General features: G+C 41.5%; 1 protein-coding gene and 1 pseudogene across 4 annotated transcripts in view; both read right to left on the bottom strand.

Moving 5' to 3' along the window:
* PRKCE (protein kinase C epsilon) overlaps window positions 1-18,755 on the bottom strand; it is a 511,750-nt gene that overhangs the window by 169,403 nt on the left and 323,592 nt on the right. The window lies entirely within an intron of this gene.
* On the bottom strand, window positions 887-995 carry LOC118605712 (annotated as a pseudogene).

Raw genomic sequence — 18,755 nt, 5'->3', positions numbered from 1 at the left:
AGGTTACCTAAGATGTGCCAGCCAAAGCCTTCCTTTTTTTGAACACATAGCACTGTGAGCGCAGTGGCCTATTAGGTGAGCAAAGGGGCTGGTGACCTCCCAGAAACACATCTTCTATGACATGTGTTTTGCCTTTTTCTTGCTCTAGCCACATGCCTTCATTGCTCTATAAAAAAGCACCTGTATCACCAGGTGTCAGTTGTATTTATCACCCCCTAAACTAGACATTGTCCAGTTAGAGTGCCTGGGGTTCGCTTGACCAACTGGAGATGAGATTTCTGTACTCTTTTTCCAATGAGATTTTAGAAGACAGTTTAGCAAAGAGTCATCGGACAAGTGACACAGCTCAATGAGAGACGCTGGCCATCAGCTCGCCTGGTCTAACCTGCTCTGAATCCTGTTCTCGAAACAGGGATAAATATGTCCAGAAAGGCTGGATCTCCAGGAACCTCCCTTCCCAACACCCCACTCCCGCACCCCCACACACAGGTTTTCTCCCTCAAAGAGTTTATGGATATCAGACACATCTTTCCTGCCCTAAGAATTCACCTCAGGGGATGGGACACAGAACAAGGCTGAGAATGACCCTTTCATGATGAGTGGAAAAAACACGTGGGAAGTTCAGTGTCAGACCCATGGAGAGCTTTGAAGAGCTTCTTGTTAAATGGCACATCAAAATGGAAATAGGGCTATTCTAACTATGTTCTTTCACAACTAGAAATAAACAGAGAATGTGGTACACCTCTTGAATCCTGTTGAAGTCCTTATTTATAAGATTTTCTATTTTTTTCTTTTTCTTTTTTTTGGCGAGGCTACCCGTGGTTAGTTAACCTCACAGATTGCAAAGACCTTGTCAGTTTATAATCCCTTATTTTTTATTTTTTTACGCCTTCAGCACCTGGTCTTCCTACGTGGTCTCCCATGCAAGTACTAACCAGGCCCGACTCTGCTTAGCTTCCGAGATCAGGCTTGTTCAGAGTAGCATGGCCGTAGACTATGTAAGATGGTATTTTCAAAAGGATTCCTAGTGGAGTCTTTCTCAAGGTGGAGGCCCTAACAGTAGTGCTATGCTGTTGCTTCTATAAACAGCTGACTCCCTTCCCCCCTTGTAAGTTTTCAACCAGATATGTAAAAACCTTGACCAAGAAGAACCCAAATTAACTCACCTTAACATTTTTTCATTATAAAGTAACATACCCTACATGCCTAAGTTTTTCCATCTTTCAGAGTAACATGTATATCAGAGTAACCCTAAAGCTGAGATTTTCAAACTTTAACATGCAGAAGAATCCCCTGGAAGCCTTGTTAAAATCACCTAGGACTCGGTCCAGAGATTCTGCTTCAGCAGATGACTTTGGTGTGAAGTGTAAGTTCTCCGAGCCACTCTCTGAGAAAGACCACCCTGTGGAACTAGGTGTCACAGCATATTGCTAGGAAAAATCACCTCAATAACCCCAGAGGTAGAGCAAGGCTCGGAGTCATGCCAGAGTGCTGGAGAACGCCAAACCGGGCTGGAGAAAAAAACTGGCTGCTTGGCCAACCCTTGAGCAGCCAGTTTGCTCAGAACAAAGGATGGCAGCTGACCCTTTAGGAAGTGGGTCTGCACCCGTGGCCCTCACCCCAGAACTTCCCCCAGGAATGGATCCCTGCAATAGCTAGCTCAGCAAGCAGGGGCACTAATCTCTCCAGAAGAAGGGGAGGCATTTCATTTACCATCAGACACCATCTCCCAGGACAGCTGAGGATGTCCTCTATGATTCAGGCCTCCTTCTGGGTGTTGTCTTTGCCCTCCAGAGATGCTATTTTGGTTTCTCACCTGCTGACTCAGTTCCCTCTGCCAGGGCTCCACACTGTAGGTCAAGACCTGAAGTCTAACACACTCTACTTTCTACAGCATAGTGGACACCCTTGATACTCCAGAGGAAGTTGAGAGAAGAAATAAAACAACATACAGGCCCTAATAACCAGAGCCTGAGGAGTCCCTCTAATATTACTAGCCTAAATGTCTCTGCAAGTCAGTGGATACAGCGATAGGCTATCTTAGGTAGCCTAGTGTTAGATAATTGGGAATTAAAATGCCCTTGAATTATTTTGTGTAGCTAAATCTTCCTTGCTAAACAAGAATATAAGTGCCCTAAGGACCAAGCCCAGATTTTTCCTCTCTCATTCATCCATTCACTCATTCGACAATGTTTGTATCACTAAGCATCAAGTTATCTTTCTCTTATATTCTTAGTCTCCAGACCAGGGTTTTGCAGAGCCTCCAGTCTACACTTAGTGTATGGAATTAAATTTAATGTGCATAATTGGTGACGAGGATTAGAAGTATACTTTGGCTTCAGATCCAAGATGGCCGGCATGAAATTCTAATGAGCACAGGGCCCAGGACATCACCCATCACTGCTATGTTCACGACACTCAAGCCAGTGGGCCCAGATGCTCATGGCCCCTCCTACAGTGGAGGGTGTTCCCCCTTTGGAATTTTGCATCTGCTTGGAGATGGCTGCCACAAAAATAAATGAGAGAGACCCACATAAAAAGCCACCATTTCACTCACAAAACACCCACATTTTCAGACAAATTGATAATGCTATCATGATTCACAGACATAGAAACAGAAATCCTTTTCTGAGTTCTTCCATCTGAAGTTCAATAATGGAGATGCAGGGGAACAATCAGAAGTAACAGGAGAAATCATTTCAGTTGCCTAAAACCCTGCCCCATGCCCCCTTCCTCTACCACATCCCTACCACCCATACATACAACCAAGGACTCATTGTTTACTACTAATGAAGAAGTTTGGTAACTCTTTCCATTATTTACCATAATACCTTATAGGCAATGACTGCCTTCAGATTCGTATATCTCTAGAAGTGTACTATGTAACTGCCTTTGAGTTTAAAAGTGTTAGTGTAATCATTACAAAAGATATCAACTGGGCATTTCTAATGTTACTTTTCAAAAAAACCAAATTGGAATAATTACGACATGTATGACTCTCACTCTTCACTGTTGAAGTGGGAGTTGTTTTTCTTGCCATATAAGCATGTCTATAAGAAGTCCAAACAAGCACTGAGTTATATAACATATTTTGCATTTTGGGGGGCTATAATTAGAGCGATAAGATTATGGCAATCATCCTAGAACAGATTAAGGACATAGTTGTGATGAAAGAGGGCTTTGGGTCAGTAAAAGTACAGACCTGAAACTGTTTTATTTAACATGGTTTTAGCACAAAGCACAGTGATAATCCCATATTTACAGAACACCTTTCAGAGATTGTTTTTCTGAAGTCCCTGCAAAGTTTTCCCACCTCGAATGTTTAATTTGGGTGGAAAGTTGCCTTGTGAGCTTAGAATGAAATTCTAAAACAAAGAGGGTCTCTCAGGAAACCACAACTTTAAAAAGGCTTGAAAAAGCAGGAGCTATGGGGTGGCCAATGTCGTTTGTGAAATTTACTATGCTCTTCTTCTATTAAAAATGTTACACACAAAACAATAGTGTTGGTATAGTGATGTCTGAAAATTGACATGCTGATCAGGTCAGGGCCTATGATTAAGCATGTCCATGGAGAAGCCCAGAGTCAGGTTGGAGTAACCACGCTAGTTAACCTGGGAGAGACAGGAGACGGAAAACTACGACACCTGGGCTTTGGGGTGTGCGCCCCTGCCTCTTGCCTTTGGTATTTTATAAGGTGGATCGAAGACTCTTGTAGAGTGGCCTGGGAAGATGTCTTCTCCCATTAGTTACTTAACAATATACTGCTCAGGGCTCATGCCATTGGTTGAAATTAACTGGAAGGACCAATAGGATGTTATACCATGGGCTTGAAAGAGGGGCTTTGGCCCTGGTTCTCCAGAGGCAATGGGAAAAGAACCACAGGCTGGCATATGTACCTTTCAAGCCAGGCTGGCCATTCTACCCTGTGGCTTGACCTTATTTAAATTTGGAACAAAATCTTGGACTCTAACCTCTCCTGTTTACTTTTATTTTCCCCTCTTACCAATATGCTTTTTAAAAAAGTCCAACTGACTTAGGCAGTAAACAAATGAGAAAAACTTTTTTCCTTACCTCAATAAGAATAAAAAGGGGCGATCTCATTTTTAGAGAGACAAGGACTTTGGGAAGGGAGGGCAGTGAATGGGAAGGGAGAACTCAGAGACAAAACGTGGGTCAGCTATGGAAGCTACCACCCTTCATAGCTGGGAAATCAATGAGATCCACACCTAGCAGGTACTGGTCCCTAATAAACTACTAATTTACCTATCTTGACTTTTCCTTTTCTCATTTACTATTTTCAAAAACATTAATATTAACTAGTTGGTATTCCCAATAGTCAGGTTTGAGAGTTTAACTACAATTCACATGGAAAAAATACACCAAAAAAAAGGGCACTCCCACATAAAATATTATCACCTGTGATATAGAAGTCATACATTGTGATAACTAAAAATCAATCACAGAAAGGCTCACAGAATGTCAGTGTAGAAAATAATATTCAAGCTGAAATGTTAAAATGAAGACTGGCTTTTTCAAAATCAAATTATTGGCAGTGCTGTGGAGTTTTAGGGTAAATTCCTCCAGCTCAAAGAATTGTACATTTCACTAAACAGTGTAATGTAAACTGATCTATACTTTGCTGTGATGCACATGGAAAGGTATTCACAAGGAAACATTCAGTACTATGTTTATTCCACATTAAGCAAAAAGCTATTATTTGTGACTTGGCAGTTAGTTTGCTAAACAAACCCAAAGTCGCTGCCTTCATGGTTACTCTGGGTAATACTTGTAAAGTCCGTCCAAGAATTACGTATGGAGGTTCTCATAGTTCCTGCAAAGGCTGCAACTTTTTGCACTGTGAATTTTTGTATCTTTCTTCTAGAAGTTGGCATGGATGTGACCTGAGTCTGGACAGGAATAGGGAAAATATGCATATGTGATTTTCTCTCTTTAAAACACAACATGTTCCCATGGGGATACCTGTGCTCTATAAGTGTATATGACCCGATGAAAGCCCAACCTAAAGAAAAATTAATGAACAACATTAATTTTGCTGTGGTTTAATATTGCTTTAAAATTCTTAGATAGAACATGGGCATAGCCAGTATTCTATGATCAAGAGCAATTATTTAAGTCCTATGGCTTAATTACTGGTCCCAATATGAGAAATGCTTGAGACTGCATCCTTGTCATGAACTTAAAGACCTATGGAACACAAACCTACTTATAAAATGAAGACCTCATGTTGCTTACTCATGAACAAAAATGATTTTCAAAAAGTAGGATATGATGGTTAAACTGAATGATTTATTTTGAACAGTGGAAATATAAACAGTGCCCTAATTAACTTGCACTTCTCATATGGTAGCTTTCACTGTGACCTAGATATAGGGTGAAGTCTAAACTACATTTCAAATTGAGATTAGTCAGTTTTCAAGCATTCAGGAAATCATTAATATTCAGAGTGCAAGCATTATAATTAAGGAAAAGTAGGGGAAGTAAAGTTTTAGTAAGTCTTTTTATTGCCCATCATGAACTGTTATTAGTTCTTTTTGTTAATTCTGTATCGCAGACACATCTCTTTCATCAATGCGTTTTATCCAAGTTTTTCTAAGTTCACCCTAGAATTCTAAACTTGAGCTTGGAAGACTTAAAGGCAGATTTTGCTATTTCTCCCAGACTGTTGGCAGTTTACAGTAAAAGAGGCCTCCTGGTGTGGGACTCTCACCACATTTTGTAAAGTTTCCCTATAAGTCTTAAGTCAGTGATTCTCAACCCATTCCTCAAACCCTCCCCAGGCCCCGGTTTCAAAGGAACTAGGGTGAGGCCAGGAGTGGCTATGTTTTTAAAATAGCCCAGGTGATTCTAACCTGAAGCCAGAGTGATAACACTGCTCTAACATATTCAGAGAGTGCTGGCATCTGTCTATCTTCCAATTCCCACATGTAACTAAATGGCAGTCCACTTGCTGTTCACCCATCACAATTCCTGCTCCCACCTCTGTCTTCGTTCATGTGGAAACCTCTCCCTGGCATGCCCCTAGCTCTCCAGTTCTTCCAGCTACAATCCGAGTCATCCTTCAAGATCCAGTTCGGTTTAGTTTAGTTAATATTACTTGGGCATTCACTGTGAGCCAGACACTGTGTTCAGCTCAGAGAACACGGAAAAATGCACAAGACATGGGGCCTGCCTTCAGGGAGCTTCCGGCCAAGGTTGAGATGTCAAAATTTTCTGAGATATTGGCCTAAATTAAATGTCCTATTCTTAGTAGGTAAAAAGGGCAATTCTAGGAACAGTGCAGGCTTGTAAGCATGGCAGTTGAGAAGCACAACTACAATCAATTCAAGTAGAGGATGAATAAATCTAGCATGCTGTGGAGACCTACGAAGAACCCCAAAAACAGTAGACAGCGGTAGAACCCCTCACATCCTCAGTCAGTGGCGAACATGAGCCACAGAGAGAACCAGCGAAGCGAGCAGAGACCTGGGTCTAATCGAGGGGGCCTTATCTCAAATATGAATATTGTCATCCTTAAATTATTGCACAAACAATAAATAAGAGGAAAGATACTTTAAAAAATATCTGTATTCCAACTATAATTGAACAACAAGAAAACTATTGGGGGTGGGGGGGACTATTAACTAAGGCTTCTAAAAGAGGAAATTTGAGTTGATCCAGAGAGCCAAGTTAGACTCTGGGAGCAAAGTATTTATCATTATTATTTTTTGAATAACAAAAAAACAATACAACAGTCAGAAGAAACATGGTCAGTATTGAAAAAAGGGACACAGCCTAGGTCGAGGTTTATTTAGCAACGATTTTTTGGAACATCAGTGAAGGGACCTGATGCTCTGACAGACAAGTGCAATTGTAAAAAGAAAACAGCGACAGAAGTGACAACTGGTTTCCAGGCTCCCCAGAATTACTGCTCCCAGAGAAGGTGTGAGACGCAGAGAAAATGGGCGAGAGGCAGGAGAGCAAGAGATGATCGAGCCGAAGAGTAATAAAAATCACAGCAAATTACCTGTCAAATAGTTTGCTGAAGAGTTCACATTATATTCACTCATTTAATCCTCAAATTTTAATTAATTACTGTTCTCTTCATTTTACAGATAGAGACACTGAAGCATAGAGAAGTTAAGCTGCTTGACTGAAAATCACACAACCATTTAAAACAGAAGTGGAATGTAAACCAGGGCCATGGTCTCACCACCCCGCTAAAAGAGAACTGTAACTAACAGTAGCTATCAGGCCTAAGGAACTAGATAAATTGCATTTGAAGACAGTTTCTGAATATGCGCTAAAAGCCAGGAACTGTGCCGGCACCTCAAATGTTGATTAGTATGATCTAGTTCCCAACTTGAAGACATTTCATAGTTGCTACAGCAAAAAGTACAAAAATTCGAAGTAAATCAGTATTTAAAAAAATCAAAATAAATCATCTATTTCTGTCATTCCACTGTTTGGAGTTGGTACAGGAGCTGTGTTTATCATTATAAAGTACAGCTAAGCCTGGAAGATTGATGTAATGGAACAAGGACGTTACAAGGAAGTATCTGGAAAAGCGTTGTGTGTGAAAGTGTGTGTACTCGGGGGGGGGGGAGTTTTTATCACTATGCTTTCATTTCATCTTTCCACATATTTAATATCACCAAGGACCATAGTAAGTTAGTGGGAAACACTGGGGAGGCAAGAGCATTTGTGGGTCAAAACACTTCTTGAGCCTCTTCTGAAGCCAGTTCATTTCAAGTTCACACATCACTTGGGAGCTAACAGTAGTTTGAACTTTTGGACTGCAAGATATCCTGCTCATTGGTAAGTAAACATGCGGTGGGGACAAACAGTTTTTATACAACTCTTCATTGTACAATGATAAGATCTGGGGAAACTTCTTTCCCCCCTAGTTTAGATTTCTTTACAAATATCACACTCAGAAATTCCCCATCTCACTTTGCCAAGACCCGACATTTGTTCCCTCGTCTGGGAACTTCAATAATTTGGCAATTGCTGCCAGTATGTCTTTTTTTTTTTTTTTTTTTTTTTAAGAATTTTAAATGCTATGTAGCCTCTTGAATTTTTTTCTCAAATTTATACCAAGAGTATAATTAGCTTATAAAGAAGATGAATATAGAGGAAGGGCCTCTAGCCATTTAGTACCACGGCCGACTGGTCTCCAGCTGACCATGGACGGGAAAGGAAACTGGTATTAAGTCACTGTGCTAGGCACTTCGTACACACCATCACATTCAAATCCTGAAACAACTCTAGGAGATGGTAATCATCACCCTATCCTCACAGTTTCTCAGCTTTATGGAAACAATTGGCATATGATATTGCATATGAAGTGTTGATCTGATACGTTTATATAATGTAAAATGCGTATCACCACTGTGTTAGCTAACACCTGCCCTATTTATTATTTTAAGGTGAAAAACCTAAGGTTCAAAGAGTTTTAATAATTTGCTGAAAGTCACCGTAGAGGACACTTACGTCTGGCTTTGAAGTCAATGATGGCTTCCTCTTTGCTGAAGCTGAGCTACCATCTTTAAGGCTTTCTCTCCAACTCCCAAAGGCCTCTTAATACTCCCTGTAACCTGACTATAACCCAGACCATTTTCTCTAGATTGAAGGGTGGCCTGCGAAGACACAATAGCCCTACAACATCCTGCCCATAGATGTAAGGTTTGGGCGTTGTGGTTATTTCTTTCAAAAGTATTATTACTAGGTTGAATAATGGCTTGGGTATTTTTCTCCTTTTGAAAAATGGCAAGTAAAACAATACTCAGCTATAGTGTTACCAAACCAGGGATATAAGCATTAGCCTGAGGGACATTTGAACTCTTCCAGAGTATTTTATGTAACAATGCTTCTCTAAACCAAATGGCATTAGTGGGTAATCCCTTTTTGCTATGTCATATGGCAGCAATGCCTCCCTGCTTTTCTTTCACGTGGGTAATTACAGATGGAAGAGGTGAGCAAGTCTCAAGGTTTGCTTGCAGATAAGTCTGACTGGGACATGGGGATCCTTATCTTCAGCTCTCACATGCCTTTTTAGTCCAGAAACTGAGCAATACTTTTCATAAGAATAGCTACTCACTCCCTGTCAGTGGGATTCCAGTGGTTCCAGAAAGATGGAAAGAGAATTCCTGCAAACCTCAGAGATTTACGTCTGGGGAGGGTGTCTGTGTCTGGGAGGGGACCTGGTTTGTGCCCCCTGGCAGAGCGATAGTCATCACTGGAAGGGATACAGGAAAGTCTGAGTCATCAGTGGAGGCCTGAACCCGAGGCAGGGTGATAGGCCTGGGCCCGGGCGGGGTTTGGGAAGCTTTTGAGAGCTGGCATCTTGAATGGCCTAGGCCAAGCTGCCTGCTCAGTGGAGCGAAGCACAGATGGCCAGCTTCCACTGATTCTTCATAATTTTCTCACCATCATCACAGGCCCTTTAAACACAGCGCCTATCTCTGTGTTCAGGTTTACCTTCCACTAGGCCCTTAGGCCTAAGAGCCAAAGCAGATGAAAGAGAAAAAAATGCATTAGTACCATCTAGTTCTTTACCTCGTGCTTTTCATAGTCAAGTTTGGTGAGAAATATGGCTACATACAAAACTACCACGTAAAGAAGCACAAGGTGTGTAGTACCTCCAAGTAACAAAGTCTTAGGAGGATTAAAGGAAGAAGAAATTAGACTTATTTAGAAGGCAAAGGAAGTCGCAGATCACATAGCTTATTAGCAAAAAAAAGAGACATTTTGGATGGCTCTTGAAGGACACTAGGAGAGGAAATTCTATTTTTTACATAGATGGAGTCCTCACAATGACTCTAAGAGCCTTGGTCCTCACATGCAAACTTTCTTAGTGTGGGGTGGCAGCAAAATCCCAGCTGAGGGTCAGAGGGCCTGCACGAAAGACCCAATTCCACCTCATATCACTGTGGAATTTTGAGAACACCTCATCTGTGTTTCTATCCATTAAAGAAGGTAACAATCTCTGAAGTCTTACCTAAGGATTATATAAAAGTGAGTGCACCAAAAATCTGAAACACACTTTATAAGCAGCATCAAGATATAAATACTGAGGTTCTGAACTCTCACAGACCATAGTTTGTGATGACCCAAGACACCCTTTATTTCAGAGAAAAATCTCTAAAAGCCGAGAGTGTTGTTTGCCATCTCCAGCATGGTTTCAACTCAGTCCTCACCAGCTGATGATGGGCTGGGCCACTGCCCAGACCTGGTGCCCATTCCAGGTTCAGTAACACCAGGTTCCGAGGAGCCTTGGCCAATGCCTGCTGAGCCTATGACTTTGTTGAAATTAAGACATATGCTTTCAGACTGGTGAAGTAGCAAGTTCAAGGTTACCCTCACAATGGTGGCTCCTCATCAAAAAATGTCTTCTGTCTCCTCTGAGTCTTCAGTGCAAATCCCATAGTCCTCCAGGTTCGGCTGGAGCCCCATCTCCCAAGACAAGTAGGCTCTCTCAGACCCCCTCCAGCAGTCCAGCCTCCAATTCTGCCAAACCCTGCACTGTCCACTCCATTTCACACACACATACACACATCATAAGGATAAGGCTTATTGCTTATCAATCTTTTGCAAATCCTGGGCATCCTAAGATAGTGAGTAGGGCAGTCACTTGCTGATCAGCTTTAAAGCCAAGTCTCTCACATGAATGAACCCTGAGATAATCATACTAAGTGAAATAAGCCAGACAGAAAAAGTTGAAAGCCACATGACATCACTCATATGTGGTATATAAACCTAAAAGCAACAAATGAACAGGACAAACAAACAGAGACTCATGGACAATGGACTAGTGGTTACCAGAGGGTGGTGGGGGGAGGTAAATGGGGGAAAGGGGGCCAAATATATGGTGACAGAAAGGAATCTAACTATAGGAGGTGAACACACAGTGTAAATATATATATGCCTTACTGTTAAAGAAACTTACTGGATTTCGTTAACCAATGACACCATAAAAAATAAACAAACAAACAAATAAAAACAGATAAGGATACAAATAAAATAAAATAAAATAAAATGAAATAAAATAAAACTAAAACCAGCTCGTTCCATCACTAGGTGACTATGCTCACTATTAGGCAGTGTTTCTCAACAGAAACACTAAAAAATAGAAATACAAAAAATACAAATCCTGAGCCCTATTGAATCAGAATCTCAGGGGTGGGACCTACAATCTGCCATTTCACCAGCCCCGTGGGAGTTGCAATGCATACTAGTGCTTGAGAACCCTAGCATGAGGGACAAGGCTATAATCCACTTAAAACAGCAAGATCCGTGCCTTACAGTGACCAGAAGCGGGGTACGGGTCCCTGCTGTGGAGACCGCGGAAACCTCCCACTTTCATGGGACTTTCAACCACCATGCTTAGTGAAAAGGATAAGTAATGGCTACCTGCTCCTTGCCCTTGCTCCTCAAATGCTGAGGTGATGATGTGTTGTCATTCCTGCAGATAAAATGATATGCCTAAGTCCAGAACTAATGTTTGGTTCACTTTTCTCTTTTGTAATCCTCCCAGAAATGACTGATCTTTGTAAATACCCATGTTAGTTTCTTGCCATTGCATCATGACTGGAGGCTATCTGATCCACGCTTCTACACCTTTCACACTGATTACAGATGAGAATGGGCCTTTCTCCTCCAACTGGATGGCTCTAGTTCTATAAATGAAACCTTGACCTTTAGAAACAGCACTGATGAGAGCTACTTCATTTTCCATACTTTCCTGTTTCCAGTACATGGTGAATTCTTGGCAAAGAGTTCCTTTCTCACAGCCGAAAAACACTGGCAGGCCACAGATGTGGAAGTCTCAGCTGGGAAACATGAAATTTCATTACTATCCCCCAAAGCACAGACTTTGGAAGAGAAACTTAACCCATGACTAATTAGAGAGTCACTCTTAATGAGGAAATAATGGAGAGGATTAAAACGCTTCATCTCTTTCTCTCAGCCTCCCGATTAGGAGCTTCTAGGGTTACTGGGCTTTTCATAAGCCTCTGCTTGCTTTGCCAATCTGACTCCGAGCACAACATACCATCACTGCCTGGGTATTTTTCAGCCTAGCCAATAGAAACTCTCAAATCATCTCGGAAATTTCTGTGATAACTGAGATGCAAGAAAAATACATGGTAACTTTTCACAAATCCTACCACTGAACGCAAGCAGAGGAGGTTGCAGAGGCTGGGGGTGAGAAGGTTGCCTGATCATGACGAGGGCAAGTCCTGCCAGCACACTCACGCCCATCTTAAGAGAGGAATGGTAGTTTCCTCAGGCAGAAGCCTACTGCTGGGGTTCATTTCGCAGGCCAAGGCTGCCCTCTCTCCCCATCGCCCCTAACATGAATGTTGCCAGAAGGGCCAACAGAGTGGGCACAGAAAGATCTTAGTTTCAGTCCCAGCTCTGCATGAATCATGGGCTCTGAAGCAAGTCTCCTCATTGATTTGTACCTGTTCCCTCATCTATCAAAGAAAAATATACTACCAGCCTGCTAACCTCATGGGTGCTGTGAAGATAAAGCGAAGCGATAATGTACAAAGGACTCTGAAAAGCAGTTTAAGAGTTGCATGGGTGCCACCTGCCAGGCTCTGTGCTCATTAGCATCTACATTATCACTGAATTCTCATGCAGTCCTTCGAGGGGAGCATTATTATTTCTACTTTGTGGAGGAGGAAACCAAGACTTATGAGCATCCTTAATATTTGCTGGAAGTTAAAAAAAAAAAAAAAAGACAAACAATAGGCTTCTGAAAACTAAATGCCTGGTCAAAATGAGATACCCTGTTTCTAAGGAGCTGTGAAATGAGTTTGCCCAAGATTTAAACAAAAGTTTGAATTCCTTTTCATGCTAATTGCAATTAATTAGTACCGGCTGTGAGGGGCAATGTGAATAGAATAGGATAGAACCCTATTCAGGATTCTATGGCCATGGGCTGAAAGCGGGAGAACGATGGATTAGCGGCAAGACAGCAGCTGGTAAGTCAGCTGATTTTAATTCTCAAAGTGATTCCTGCTGGGTGTAATCGCACTAGTTTTCACTGCCATCACTCCTCCAGGATGCATGTACTGAACACTCACTCTGGTTAAGTTGGTTTTTCCTATAAACACACATACACACACAGGGCACAAAGAAGCAGAAGTGTGTGTCGGGCTTTGGGTATTTATAGTTGGTTTGGGGAGATAAGTCATTTCTGCGTATAATTCTAAAAGCCAGTCTTGTCGTGTATGCTGGGTGCCAAGTGAGAAGAGTAATTAACCACTAAAGGGGTTCAGATGAACTGAAGGTTTCACTGAAAAGGTGGGATGTGAGAACAGTGGTAGGAGATCTGAGATGTGGGGCTATGTCATCTTAACAAAAGGAACAGGCAGGAAGGCAAGAAACTGCACGGCGTGTCTGGAACTCAAGCAGTAAGACTGAAGGAGTGGGCTGAGATCCGACAAAGGACATTTTACTTCATAGGCCATGGGTGGAGCCTGAAGTCTCAGAATAGGGTGGTAAAAGTGGGTAAGATTTTTTGGTCTGTTTGTAAAACTCCTTGCCTGAGTGATTCATTTCAAATAAAAATCAAAATGGCTATCCTACTATAATCTGTTTCTCTCCCAAATAGTACTTAAGGGAAGTCCACTTATATATTCATCCCTATGTACTAGGAGCTTGCTACATCATTTGCGAGGAAGCCATATAAAAATAGGATGCCCTACAGGTGATGAATTCAAGGACAAGTGCAAAATACACACCATAGAGAAGTTCCCACCTATCATGAAAGGAAACACAAAATGAAAATGACTATGTTAAGGGAGATTTACTTATTCTATGGATGACAGACAGTAAGGATCCTGGAGTTTGTCGGGTAGGTAGATAGGGACTATCCCATCTCATGTGAGACTAAGAGAAACAGGTGGTAAACGAGGAGGGGGAAATGGCAAGGTCATTCATAGTTATATGAATTTGCTGGGACATAGTTATAATTTGCTATAAGAAAGTGTTACCATGGCAACAACTGCAGGAGCCTTTAATTTCAGAGATCCTTAAGGTAGCAGCCTTGCATCTTATACATCACCCCAATCACCTCTAAAAGAGGCAATTGCTTTTCAGAAGTAACATTGATAAGGAATAAGGGACAGCACTTAGGAATCCTCAGGATGGGTGCATGGTTGGAAAAACCCAGAGGCGACTTTAGTAACTGTATCTTCTGCCTTGCTTGTTCCCCCTGTCCCCTAATCCCCCACTGTCAAATACTGCTGCTCTGAGGGGTCATGAGATGGAAAGAAAAGCTTAGGTCTGATAGGCAACCAGGAAAGCCCTCCAGAGAGTTCTAGTGTGGGCTAAACGGATGCAGATATTAGACAAGGCTCATGGCTGGGGGACTGTTGCGTTCACAGCAAGTGTGCTGTGTTTCTGAGTGTATCCTTATCCAGAAGGTTCTCCAGTGCTGTCTTCTCTATGTGCAAGAAGACGCCTAGAATATTGTCCACATTCTTAGATGACAGAGACAGAAGTGAACATGTCCCACCTCCCAGATGTGAGGACCACAGAGAGCTGTCAGCTCAGGCACCCCGCTTGGCCACCTAGCAGTTTTGCAAGTGTGGCCTTTTTACCACTCCCTGATGAGAAGTAGCTTAAATTTCCTGTTTGCCCCAAGAATATTCTCTGGCAGCACTGGCAGCTGCAGCGATTACCATAACTCATGGATCACAGTCCTAACCTTACTCCCAAAGCTTGCTATGAAATATCTTGCTTTTATTATTTTTGCATCTCTCTAGTGTATCGATAGTCTTTAGAAACAAATGACATTATTGTATTATAGAATTCTGTTTTTATTAGTGGTATTTCCATTTACAAAATATAGTAATTCTCCATCATTGAAAACGTCAAATCCTGGAGAATAGCATTTCTATGTGTGATGTTAAATTAATACCAGCAGCGAGCTACATTTTTTTTTTTTTTAAACAGGAAAAGGGTTAACTTTCTAATGTGTTTATAGAATCTTCTAGTCATGTTTCAAGGGTAAACTTTTCTCCCTATATCACAGAGAGGGCACTGAGAAGAAAGCACAATGTGTAAAAATTTACTCAAATATGTGGCTTGAAAAAGGTATCATTATTCACAGAGCCTTCTGTTACAAGGACCCCAGCAAATCCCCCTAAACATCATGTCCTCCACCACTATTAAAATGAGAGAGAGAGAGCTGAAGGAGGTTGACATTTTCTTAGTTTCCTTTTTCCTGACTTTCTCTGTACAGGATGATGTAGTTGTTTACTTTAAAGCTCAGGAGTCAGCCAGCATTGTATGAAAAGCTTTCCCACAAAAAACTCGTAATAAGGCAAACTCTTTTCCATGATGTTTAAGCAATTAGCAATGCATGAACAGGCTTGCTCATGCTCTGGCTTGAGGATCTGCTCGCCCCTCCTGGCACAGGAGCCACTAGCCCTAGAACTGGGGGATACAGGGAGGACTTTTCCATCTTTGGGGGGTGGGGGAGTTGGCTTCTGTCAGGGAGGGGGATGAATGAGGGGGGTGAAGGAGTGGGGGACAATACACAAAGATCTTCATTGGTCCCATCTCCAAGCCACTTTCGTGGCTCCTTCTTTTCAATCCTTCGAGAAATGAAATTTTAAACCTCAGTATGCTTACTCCTAAAATGTGAGAATAACGAAACTGTCAGAGGTACAGTAGGGTAAATCACACCTGTGAGGCTCTTAGCACGTTACCAGAGGCGGCACAGCAGAACGGTGAGCAACAGGACAAAGTTAGGAGAGATCACCTGGGTGCAAATCCTGGTTCCACCACTTATTAGCTGTGTGATACTGGAGAAGGCATTCTACCTCTCTGTGTCTCAGAAGACCTACCTCATAGGGCCCTTGAAAAAATTATATTAATACATGTAAAAAGCTTTAAAAATGACTGGCATATAGTAAGTGCTGTAAAAATATCAGCTGTTATTATTTTTGGCTAATAGAAAACATTTTGTAAATGTTTGCTGTGGGTGATGGCAGCAAGGAAAGCTATTTTCACCTGGTGGCGGGTATGTGAGAGGGTGGCACAGGAAGGGGCATGTCCCCCAGAGGGTATGTCAGAATCTGGAAAGAACATGTATGTATGATGCTTAAAAGCTGAGTTAATTTATATTTCTGTAGATGGAAAATGGAAAGATGTCTATGGTTTTCATAATATAAATTGCCAAATGAAAGGTTTGACTACATCTTCTTGGCTATAAAACACAGCTTTAAAAGTGTTGGGAAACATAAAAGCTGTAGAAACCAGGGAAGATTTTTCCCTGATCGAGAGCTGCGTGCTGAAAGAGTGAGGCTGCGCTGGGTTACTCCTCAAGTATCCTCGGCATGTGAAAGGTTGGCCCCATGATGGGCTGAAGGTGGGCCAGCTTTTCTGTGGATAACCCCTAGATTTCAGGCCTGCCTTGGTCGTGGGTCAGGAGATTGGGACTATCCTTTATCCTTCCAGCTAACCAGACCATGTGGCCAGTTGACATACTTCCTGTCCTTGAGACAGACCTCACTGCCAAAGATAACAGGAAAATCAAAACTTTTGTGGCAAAAAAAAAAAAAAAAAGATATGCAGAAATTGTCCACAAGCTCAGTTTTTTTACAGCGAGAATTTTTTTTGAGGGGATATCATCATTAAAAGTGCTAACATCTATATCGGTCTGGGTACTTTCACGGTCTTGTCTTCACTTCCTTTCATTATAAAATATATGTATGTACAGAAGAACATATAAAACATACATATTTCAAAGAATAATCCAATAACTCAAACTCCCTTTTAGCCATGATGCATCTTGACAAACAGAAGATGGCTGCTGACCTCAGAAGCTCCTATAAACCTCTCTGATTGCATCCCCTCCCCTCTCTCCATCCCGGGGCAGTCGCCATGTGGACTTTCATGGTGATCGCCGCCTTGTTTTTCTTTATAGTTTCATCACCTATGTGTTTATCTCTAAACAATACGTTGTTTAGTTTCTCCTATTTGGGTAGTTTATGTAAATGTAGTTATGCCGCTTGTATTTTTCTGGGACTTACATCTTTTGTCTGTGTATCCTCCTTTTTAATTACCAGCTCTTAAGGCTCAGGTCTCAGTTCTTGAGGGGTATCACTCCTTCTTTTTAAAAAGTATCCTTTAAAAATGTCCCTCCGATGTTCATTCTAAAATATCAGGACACAGCAATTGAACCGACTCATTCTGTTCCCTTGCATGCGAATTCTCTGCCACACTTAGATAAGCTGGGGCCAGTTCCTCATCTTTTCCATTCAAATATAATTTCCTTACATCGAAATGACATTTTTGGTATATTCAGAGCCTCCACATGGTATCGCCTTCCAAAAAGAGACACCCTCCCCCAAGTGCTGCATTAATAGTTTTGCGCAGTTTTCTATGTTTCATTCCAGTTTTGTCTAACTGCTCACACTCCTCCTTATTTTTGTTCTTCTTTATCTATGGTCTAAATGTCCCTTTTTACGGAATTGGGATTTTAAGTTTCACATTTTTACCGTAACCTTTGATTATGAACAATTTGAATAGATTTTCAAAAAGCCCTTCAACCTTGTATTTTTTCCCCCTCCCACAAAAATGATTATTTTGGATTAAAAGGGCTTTTTACCCTCATATTTCTGCAAACTGTTAGTACCATTTCCTACAGAGGAGGAAGGGATATCTGAATGTCTGCATTTTATGCTAAAGTTAGTGTCTTCAAGATTCAGGAATTAACAAGCAACTCAAAGAGCTAAACGGAATCTACCCTTCTGGAGATGGAGAGGTGCAGGAATCACACAGTTTCGAGCTAGAAGTATCTATCATTTAAAGTTTTTGGAAGGGTCCAGTTTGTTCTTGTGTGTGGCATCCCAAGGTACTTCCAGTGTTAACCAGTGCCCAGGACACTAGGCTCTCTTCTGTTCTCATGGTGACTTTTTTTTTTTTTTTTTTTTTACCCCTCCCAGATTAACGTGGTTTAAAGTTGCAGAGATCAACACTGGGCCAGGCAGCTGGATGGGAGGATCTGAATTACATAAACATCTAGATTTGTCTCCAATGGAGTTTGTTCCTTTTCACATAATGTCATGACCGCAGAGGGCCAATCCCATTGATTCAAATGGACTCTCACCACTGTGCTCACCACCCATGGTTCTTGCTCCTGTGAGAAAGTTCTTCCTATGTGAGAGGAGAGTATCCCTCCAATATGCGGGACTATTCCTACCACTACGGCCCACTCATCTCTCCTCTTTCTCTGACTTTCTAAGGTAATTTCTACACCACTATTTCATTTTCTGATTCACTTGTGCTAGTCTTACTTCTCTAGATTGACCAGACATTCTTTGGACAAGGATCATCCTTTTCTATTCTAAGCTGAAGACATACCTGGTATTGAAAAAAATACTGATTGTCTAACATATACTAAAGCAAAACCCTTCTTCCCTGACAGAATGTGTTCCACAAGTCTTCCCTTCCCTCTGTTACTGTTTTTAATGCTCAAGGTTTCAGATACTCAGCTGAAAATCCCTACATATCAGCCACTCCACCTGGCAATCCAAATGGATGTTGCCAATCCATGGTCTTTTATAGTGAATTCTTTAGTAAACAGTTTATAAAAAGAGTTGGCTTTTGTGAGGTGAACAATCACACCTAATTTTTTTTTTAAGGTCAAATTTTAAAGTTTTCTTCTAGTGGACCTACTTATACTTCTTTGTGATGTTTTTACTACATTAATAATTTTACTACATTAATAAATACTT

Source organism: Rousettus aegyptiacus, unplaced genomic scaffold (genome assembly GCF_014176215.1).
Source record: "Rousettus aegyptiacus isolate mRouAeg1 unplaced genomic scaffold, mRouAeg1.p scaffold_m13_p_7, whole genome shotgun sequence".
Lineage (NCBI taxonomy): Eukaryota > Metazoa > Chordata > Mammalia > Chiroptera > Pteropodidae > Rousettus > Rousettus aegyptiacus.
This window is presented reverse-complemented; position numbering and strand designations above follow the sequence as displayed.